This window comes from Schistocerca serialis, chromosome 8 (genome assembly GCF_023864345.2).
Source record: "Schistocerca serialis cubense isolate TAMUIC-IGC-003099 chromosome 8, iqSchSeri2.2, whole genome shotgun sequence".
Taxonomy (NCBI): Eukaryota; Metazoa; Arthropoda; class Insecta; order Orthoptera; family Acrididae; genus Schistocerca; species Schistocerca serialis.
In genome coordinates this window covers 620,855,760-620,865,132 of record NC_064645.1, presented here as the reverse complement: position 1 = coordinate 620,865,132, position 9,373 = coordinate 620,855,760, and the positions used below count along the sequence as shown (strand labels likewise).

Sequence of the window (9,373 nt, the reverse complement as noted above, 5' to 3'; positions counted from 1 at the left end):
TAAAATTAAAACCATATGGTCAATTGTGAAGGAAGTGTCTGGTCAGCAGCACAAGGTCGACGATGTAAAGTAATTTTTCCTCCAAGAATGGTCAGTTTCCTGAACGATTACTTAGTAGTAAAACCGGTTTATAAAAAGGGAGAAAGGGATAATGTAGACAATTTTAGACGTATTTCTGTGCCATCAGTGTATGTTAAAGTTTTTAAAAAAGGCTGTGTATGTAAGGATAATTGATCCTTTTATATCACATAATATGCCTATTAATCAAAAGTCGTTAAACAACTAAAAATGTTATATTCTGTTTTCTCTGTGAGGTACTGGATGGATTCAACAAAAGGTTTCTAACGCTAGGAATATGTTTTTATTTAACTAAAGGGTTTGACTGTGTTGATCACAAAATATTGCTGCAGAAGTTGGACCATTACGGAATACGGGGAGTAACACGCAATTGGTTCACCTCTTACTTTAACAACAGAGAGGAAAAGGGCATTATTCACAGTGTTGAGAATGGCTGTGATCTGGGGTCTGAGTGGGGAACAGTCAAATGGAGGGCGCCCCAGGGATCAGTGTTGGGGCCACTCCTGTTCCTTATTTATATAAGTGATATGCCTCTAGTATTACAGGTAATTCTAGAATATTTCTGTTTGCTAATGACACTAGCTTGGTAGTAAAGGATGTTGTGTGCAACATTGGCTCTGTTTCAAATAGTGCAGTTCATGACATAAGTCCATGGCTTGTAGAAAATGAACTAACGCTAAATCACGGTAAGACTCAGTTTGTACAGTTTCTGACACAAAATTCAACAAAACTCGACGTTTTAATTTCACAGTAGGGACATATGGTTAGTGAAACTGAACAGTCCAAATATCTATGTGTTCAGGTAGATAGTAAACTGTCATGGAAAGCCCACGTTCAGGATCTTGTTCAAAGAGTTAATGCTGCCATTGTTGCTATTCGAACGGTATTTGAAGTAAGTGATTGTTCGACACGAAAGTTAGTCTACTTTCCTTATTTTCATTCGCTTAGTCGTATGGTATTATATTTCTGGGTAATTCTTCCCATCCTAAAAGGATATTTTTTTCTAGAAACGGGCAGTTTGAACAATAAGTGGTGTAAGTTTGCGAACCTCTTGCCGACTCCACTTCACTAGCCTGAGTATTTTGACATTGAGGCCTCAATATGTATAAATTCTTTACTGTCCTGTTAACAATATTAGCTTATTCCCAAGAATTAGCAGCTTTCACTAAGTTAATGCTTGGCAGCAGTGGAGGGTATATAAAGAATGTTAGAGTGGGGGGGGGGGGGGGGGGGAGGAGGTGACGCTGTTAATAGTGCACACGTTGTCGCAGTGCAGAAATGGAGTGATTTATCTGATACCAAAAGTGGTGTAGTCATTGGCTTTCAGGTCAACGGTTGAAGCATTTCTGAAATGGCATAGTTTATAAACTGTTCGCGTGCTTCCACGGACGAAGTGTAGTTTGCATGGCAAAAGGGTGCTATCCAAAGCTGGCTTCGAGGCAGCTGTGCTGCACCAAGGGCAATAGGTGACAGGACTGAACGACGGCTGTGGAGATGTGTGCAGACAAGCGGCTGTTGAGCAAATGACAGCCCAGATGAACCATGGGGTTTGGAACCTGGTAGTCAAGGGAAGGCAGGATTCGGCGCCGTAATCAGTTGCTATTGGTTGCCTTTTACAGTTACACGCGATTTATTTTAAACCAGTAATTCCAGACTCAACAATAAATAAAAGTACCACACGTTATCAATGAAGGAATAAACATCTGATTTAATAATAGTGTTTTCAGTGAGTTACAGTTTAGGAAATCACCATTAAATACAGATACAGCAGATAATGTTTTAAAAGCAAGCCACTGTGATCTGGGCAGAAGGCCTCACGCGCCAGGAAAGGCAATGAATTAAGAATTGTTTAAAACTCGCTGCAATTTACAAATTACATGTATTCAAATATTAAAGGCAAGTCGCCACAAACACAGCAGAAGGCACCAGACGCCAGGAATGGCAGTAAATAAGGTTTTAAAGTTTACTGCTGCAATACGAATACCAAATTAGAATTTTAAGGCAAATACCACAATCACGGCTGAAGTCCTTACGCGCCAGGAGCGGCAATAACATAAAAAATTTAGAAACCTGCTGTAAAACAGCAAATACAATAGCAAATGTTAAGTAAAAAAAAAACAAGCAACTGATCACCAAACAGGTGAAATAAAATCACTCCGTCTTCAGGCCACAAGTGGCCCATCGGGACCATCTGACCGCCGTGTCATCCTCAGTGGAGGATGCGGATTGGAGGGGCACGTGGTCAGCACACCGCTCTCCCGGTCGTTATGATGGTTTTCTTTGACCGGAGCCGCTACTATGCCGTCGAGTGGCTCCTCAATTGGTATCACGAGGCTGAGTGCACCTCGAAAAATGGCAACAGCGCATGGCGGCTGGATGGTCACCCATCCAAGTGCCGGCCACGCCCGACAGCGCTTAACTTCGGTGATCTCACGGGAACCGGTGTATCCACTGTGGCAAAGCCGTTGCCAAAACAGGCGAAATAAGATGATGGTACATTTTGTAACACAACCCTTAACATCCACTGAGCACTACAAAAATGGTTCAAATGGCTCTGAGCACTATGGGACTTAAAATCTATGGTCATCAGTCCCCTAGACCTTAGAACTACTTAAACCTAACCAACCTAAGGACATCACACACATCCATGCCCGAGGCAGGATTCGAACCTGCGACCGTAGCAGTCGCGCGGCTCCGGACTGAGCGCCTAGAACCGCTAGACCACCGCGGCCGGCACTGAGCACTACACTGCTAGATTTATTCCAGAAGGAGACCATAACTATTAACTAGACATATATAACCTTTAATGTAGGCATTACAAGGTATTGTAATAAATAATACAATAATAAAACACTAGGACCAGTACGTAAGCCCATTAAAAGGTACTGAGGCAGATTATACCCGCAGAGGGCGTGCGCCGAAGGACTGTTACACTGAACTACTGGCCATCAGACCTCCTTTTAGGACACAAATGTCTTACAAGAACCAAGGGGCCACAGACGGTGCTCCAGGAATCGACCTCTGAGAAGGTCCGGCAAGAAACACTTCCGCGAGCGATGCAGCCAAGATTTGCATTCATTTCACAAGACGGTATCTCAGACTAGTGGGAGTATAACGAATCACTAATGATAATCTCGCTGAAGCTACCTGACGTCCGATACACCAAATGCAACGATGGAACAATACAGCAAAGCCGGAACCGGCGGTCTGCACCACTTCCCCGGAATACTATGATTAGAGCTCCCGGAACGAGAAAGGAGTCACTACCACCAGAGTAGAAGAATCATCAACCGGCCTACAATCAAGAAAGCTGTCAAAACTACACGCCTTACTGGACAGCAGTGGCAAAGCGAGGAAACGTACACTGCCGCTACATACATTAACCCCCAGGGCAGGTAACTGGGGCGTTAGGGCCACCAAGCAAGAAAAATTGCCGCTGGTTGAACTTAACAAATTGTGACAAACTGAACGCAGTAAATAGTAATAAGAAGTCGAGGAAAGCTAACCACATCCGCCTTCCCCAAGCACTCCACTCGCTGCTCTTCGCCTTGGCCACACTACGAGCAAGCAACACGAACCCAAGTAGCTGGAGAATCGCGAGATATCACAATGGCGGAGGTTTCTCTGCTTGGATTGAAATGCACTCATCTTAAAGCTTGCTGGATCCGGTTTACGACGAGGTCGTGCACCCTCGTGACCACAGCCCTTCCTTCTGGCAGTCCATGCGTGCCACCTGTCGTCCCGGTGTGTTCTGGCACTGTGTGGATCTGGCTCCTCCAGAGTCCCCGACCGAACTGGTCCGCTCACACGACAGGGGGAAAAAAACGACGTCGCCCAAAAGATAGGGCAACAGTTACTACATATCGATAACCACCGCTGCTGCCACTTGCGGACAGGCAACGCTTGCGAAACCGAGTGGCGCCAGTCAACACGAGAAGGAGACAAACAGCCGCAACCATGCCAACTAAACGATACCGTCTGGCCTCCAACAGAGAGCGGAAACCGTCGGACGCCTGGTTCATGTGCCCATGCTGACTGCTGTTCATCCATGATGAAGACTGGACGCAACTCCACGTCCACTGAGTGGCGACAGGTGGCCTTTTGAGATCACGTTTTATGTTCCATCAGACAGATGGCCAGAGGTGTCTATGACAAGAAATGTCTGAAAGTGGACACCCTGCATCAATTGTCGGAAAGGTGATGGACTGGGATATGTTTTGTGGCATTCCCTGGGTGATCTCAGAATTCTGGAAGGCCAACATATGTATCTATCCTTGAGCACCCCTACATGCTGTTTGCTTTTTCTCAGCATGGTGACATCTACCAGCAGGACAACGCAACATGTCTCAAATTCGCCGAGTACATGTAGGGTTCAAAGAGCACCAGGATGAGTTTGCCGTACCCCCCTGGCCACCAGACTCCCTGAATTAAAACCCAATCGAGAATCTGTGCGACTACCTGGATTGGGCTGTTTGCGCCATGGATCCTCAACTGAGTAACCTAGCCAGACACTGGAGTCGGCATGGCTCCACATCCCTGTTACTGTCTTCCAGAGCATCATTGACTTCCTTCCTGCACCTCTTGCAGAGGTCCACAATGCAAAAGGTAGTTATGCAAGCTTTTGACGTGCGGTCACATTAATGCAAATGGGCAGTATAAAAATAAACTATCCATACTTTACTTCCATTGTGTCATACCCGATTATTTTTGCGGTAACTTCTCAAGCCAAGCTGAAGATTTGCAAGTCAAAAACATGTATAACGAATTATTTGTTGATTGGCGACTCCATAGTGTCCTGTGCACTACGACCAGATAATAGGTATACTTGGAAGAAGAGACAGCATTGGTCGTATATTTTTGTTTATTATCGCAAAATCGATTTTCGGTCACTTAGTGACCATCTTCAGTGCTGTAATATATAACTTAAATTAGTAAGCACTGGTGTCAATAAGCTTACGGCGATCAGTCTATGTGAGAAACCGCCGCGCTGACCACCCAGCTATCGGGGCGGACAGAGAAGTAATCAGATCATTGTAAATAAGCGTTGTAAAGTGATTTTTCTGTTTGATGATGCTCAACTACAAGAGCCTAAGAATTATCATATGCACATCAGCGTTTCCCACATTTACAATTTTTTTGATACGAGTGCTATCACCTTTTAAATGAAAATGTTTTTTAAACCTTGTTTTTTACTTTTTCCATATATATGAGGACCATTTAACTTGTGAAGGTACATTAGCATATTTTGTTTTTCTCTGTAAGTATTTACTGTGTATTCTTGTTTTGGTTCAAATGGCTCTGAGCACTATGGGACTTAACAGTGGAGGTCATCAGTCCCCTAGAATTTAGAACTACTTAAACCTAACAAACTTAAGGAAATTACACACATCCATGCCCGAGTCAGGATTCGAACCTGCGACCGTAGCGGTCGCGCGGTTCCTGACTGAAGCGCCTAGAACCGCTCAGCCACACCGGCCGGCTATTCTTGTTTTCTGAAGTTTTGTATCTGCGAGGATCTCCTCGCTATAGATCTGTCGGAGTGAAAAGTACATCTAATCTAATCTCTAAAAGTGAATGCAGCACATTTTGTTATTGTTCTGTTTTCTGTAAGCCATGTGCTATGGTTCGACAGTAATTTGCTAAACCATTTACATCACATAAAAGTTTTCTGCTTTATGTCGTAAAGGCACGCGTACTGAGCAGTAACAACGAAATATAAGTGACACTGCTTAGCTAGAACGTACCAGCAGACCCAGAAGAAGGCCGCTGCAACCGTGGCCGCAACGTTGGGTTTTCCCCAGCAGCAGTAGTTTTATACATTATGACGCGGTACCATATCCAGAAAACTTTTATGTCGACTGACTCTGGCTGCGGCAGCCTGTGCAATTACACTGACATCACACTTCACGTGTCTTACAAAGACACCTGCGTTATATGCCAATAGAAAATACACTCCTGGAAATTGAAATAAGAACGCCGTGAATTCATTGTCCCAGGAAGGGGAAACTTTATTGACACATTCCTGGGGTCAGATACATCACATGATCACACTGACAGAACCACAGGCACATAGACACAGGCAACAGAGCATGCACAATGTCGGCACTAGTACAGTGTATATCCACCTTTCGCAGCAATGCAGGCTGCTATTCTCCCATGGAGACGATCGTAGAGATGCTGGATGTAGTCCTGTGGAACGGCTTGCCATGCCATTTCCACCTGGCGCCTCAGTTGGACCAGCGTTCGTGCTGGACGTGCAGACCGCGTGAGACGACGCTTCATCCAGTCCCAAACATGCTCAATGGGGGACAGATCCGGAGATCTTGCTGGCCAGGGTAGTTGACTTACACCTTCTAGAGCACGTTGGATGGCACGGGATACATGCGGACGTGCATTGTCCTGTTGGAACAGCAAGTTCCCTTGCCGGTCTAGGAATGGTAGAACGATGGGTTCGATGACTGTTTGGATGTACCGTGCACTATTCAGTGTCCCCTCGACGATCACCAGTGGTGTACGGGCAGTGTAGGAGATCGCTCCCCACACCATGATGCCAGGTGTTGGCCCTGTGTGCCACGGTCGTATGCAGTCCTCATTGTGGCGCTCACCTGCACGGCGCCAAACACGCATACGACCATCATTGGCACCAAGGCAGAAGCGACTCTCATCGCTGAAGACGACACGTCTCCATTCGTCCCTCCATTCACGCCTGTCGCGACACCACTGGAGGCGGGCTGCACGATGTTGGGGCGTGAGCGGAAGACGGCCTAACGGTGTGCGGGACCGTAGCCCAGCTTCATGGAGACGGTTGCGAATGGTCCTCGCCGATACCCCAGGAGCAACAGCGTCCCTAATTTGCTGGGAAGTGGCGGTGCGGTCCCCTACGGCACTGCGTAGGATCCTACGGTCTTGGCGTGCATCCGTGCGTCGCTGCGGTCCGGTCCCAGGTCGACGGGTACGTGCACCTTCCGCCGACCACTGGCGACAACATCGATGTACTGTGGAGACCTCACGCCCCACGTGTTGAGCAATTCGGCGGTACGTCCACCCGGCCTCCCGCATGCCCACTATACGCCCTCGCTCAAAGTCCGTCAACTGCACATACGGTTCACGTCCACGCTGTCGCGGCATGCTACCAGTGTTAAAGACTGCGATGGAGCTCCGTATGCCACGGCAAACTGGCTGACACTGACGGCGGCGGTGCACAAATGCTGCGCAGCTAGCGCCATTCGACGGCCAACACCGCGGTTCCTGGTGTGTCCGCTGTGCCGCGCGTGTGATCATTGCTTGTACAGCCCTCTCGCAGTGTCCGGAGCAAGTATGGTGGGTCTGACACACCGGTGTCAATGTGTTCTTTTTTCCATTTCCAGGAGTGTATTTTGAGTCACTTGCCATGTTTGGAAGAAGATAATAGATGTATTTTCAGAATAGCAAAGGAGCGAGAACGGAACCAAAAATGTTCAAATGTGCGTGAATTCCTAAGGGACCAAACTGCTGAGGTCATCAGTCCCTAGACTTACACACTACTTTAATGCTAAGAAAACACACATCCATGCCCGAGGAAGGACTCGAACCTCCAACGGGAGGGGCCACGCAATCCGTGACATGGCGCCCGATACCACGCGGCCACTCCGCGTAGCTGAGAACGGAACCCTGTGTCACTCCATCTCTCTACCATTTTAAAGCACCTCTACTCAGTTTCGTATCTGTTCACTCTTTGTTGACAGCGCAGTATATCTTACTGGTACCAATTTTCTGGATACGAAATGAACCATTGTTCAGCTTTTCCCATAATCCTGTAATGTTCCAACTCAAACAGAAGTATAGCATGGATCACGCAATTCAATGTTTTTGTGAGTCCAAGAAAAAGACTTACTGTTTTCAGTTTATTATTCAGGTTAAGACACAAACGAACAAATTGCATTTCCTATTGATTCTCCTTTACTGAACCCAAATTTCAAGCCTGACCACAAATTAGGTGTATTGAAATGTGTTACTACTCCATTACCGTCGAAAAGGCTAGTAGCAAGAATTACTGTGTAATGGACTATTCTCCACAGCTCTAATTCAAATTTCATCTCACCCATGTCAGTCGCCGGCCGCTGTGGCAGAGCGGTTCTAGGCGCTTCGGTCCAGAACCGCGTGACCGCTACGGTCACAGGTTCGAATCCTGCCTGGGGAATGTATGTGTGTGATGTCCTTAGGTTAGTTAGGTTTAAGTAGTTCTAAGTTCTAGGAGACTGATAACCTCAGATGTTAAGTTCCATAGTGCTCAGAGCCATTTGAACCATTTGAACCATGTCAGTCTTGCTATTTCAGTGATTTAACAATCGAATCAATCTCCTCCTTGTCCGTTTGCTGTAGCTTCGTGTGACATAACTAGCTTTTAAATGTTCCACATATTAGCCTGTACTTAAAAACTTTTATCTGTAAAGTCAACTATAGACCGCAAACTGTCATAGAATGCACCCCTGATAAAAGTACAGCACCCGGAGGACATGGTCGGATGTTAATGTACGTTCGTACATGTGCACAGCAGTGTTTACATAAATGGTTAGAGCTGCAATTCTCTCTCGCCGACCACTGTGGCCGAGCGGTTCTAGGCGCTTCAGTCTGGAACCGCGCTGCTGCTACGGTCGCAGGTTCGAATCCTGCCTTAGGCGTGGATGTCCTTAGGTTAGTTACGTTTAAGTGGATCTAAGTCTAGGGGACACATGACCTCAGATGTTAAGTCCCACAGTGCTCAGAGCCATTTGAACCATTTTGAGCTGCAATTCTCTGTGTTAGGTAGAACAGCGACCAGAGTGCATTGGTGTTATTCGTCCTTAGTGCTGTTATCAGGCCTGTAAGGGCATATAAGGGGCGCGAAGAGCGACAGATTTTGAGTGATCACCGTGAAGAATAAGAAGATGCTGTTTACTCGTATGACACAGTGTTATCAGCACTGACAGGGTTGGAAGGGGCCTCGTTGTGGATCTCCAGTTGGCCAGCTGGTCAAATCTTACAATATTCATAATTATTGGCGCTTGGGTGTGTATGTGGTCTGATGGTGGACTACCTGAGAACGTAAGGGCAGGCATACTCGTCGTCAAGGGTCTGGTAGATCCCATGTCACCACCAAAAGGGAGGATCGCTACCTTGTGCACCAAGTACGTCGTAACCCCTTCACACTGCGCCTCCTATCCGAGAATAAGTAATGGACTCCTGCAACAATCTGTGTCATCCCGCACTGTTGTTTGAGGTCTAGCAGCAGCTAGACTATGGAATTAGCATTGCGCACGAATTCTGTTGTTAATAT

General features: G+C 46.6%; 1 pseudogene; it reads right to left on the bottom strand.

The window, feature by feature from the left end:
• Positions 1 to 2,431: 2,431 nt before the first annotated feature.
• LOC126417855 (5S ribosomal RNA) lies at positions 2,432 to 2,548 on the bottom strand (annotated as a pseudogene).
• Between the last annotated feature and the right edge of the window lie 6,825 nt (positions 2,549 to 9,373).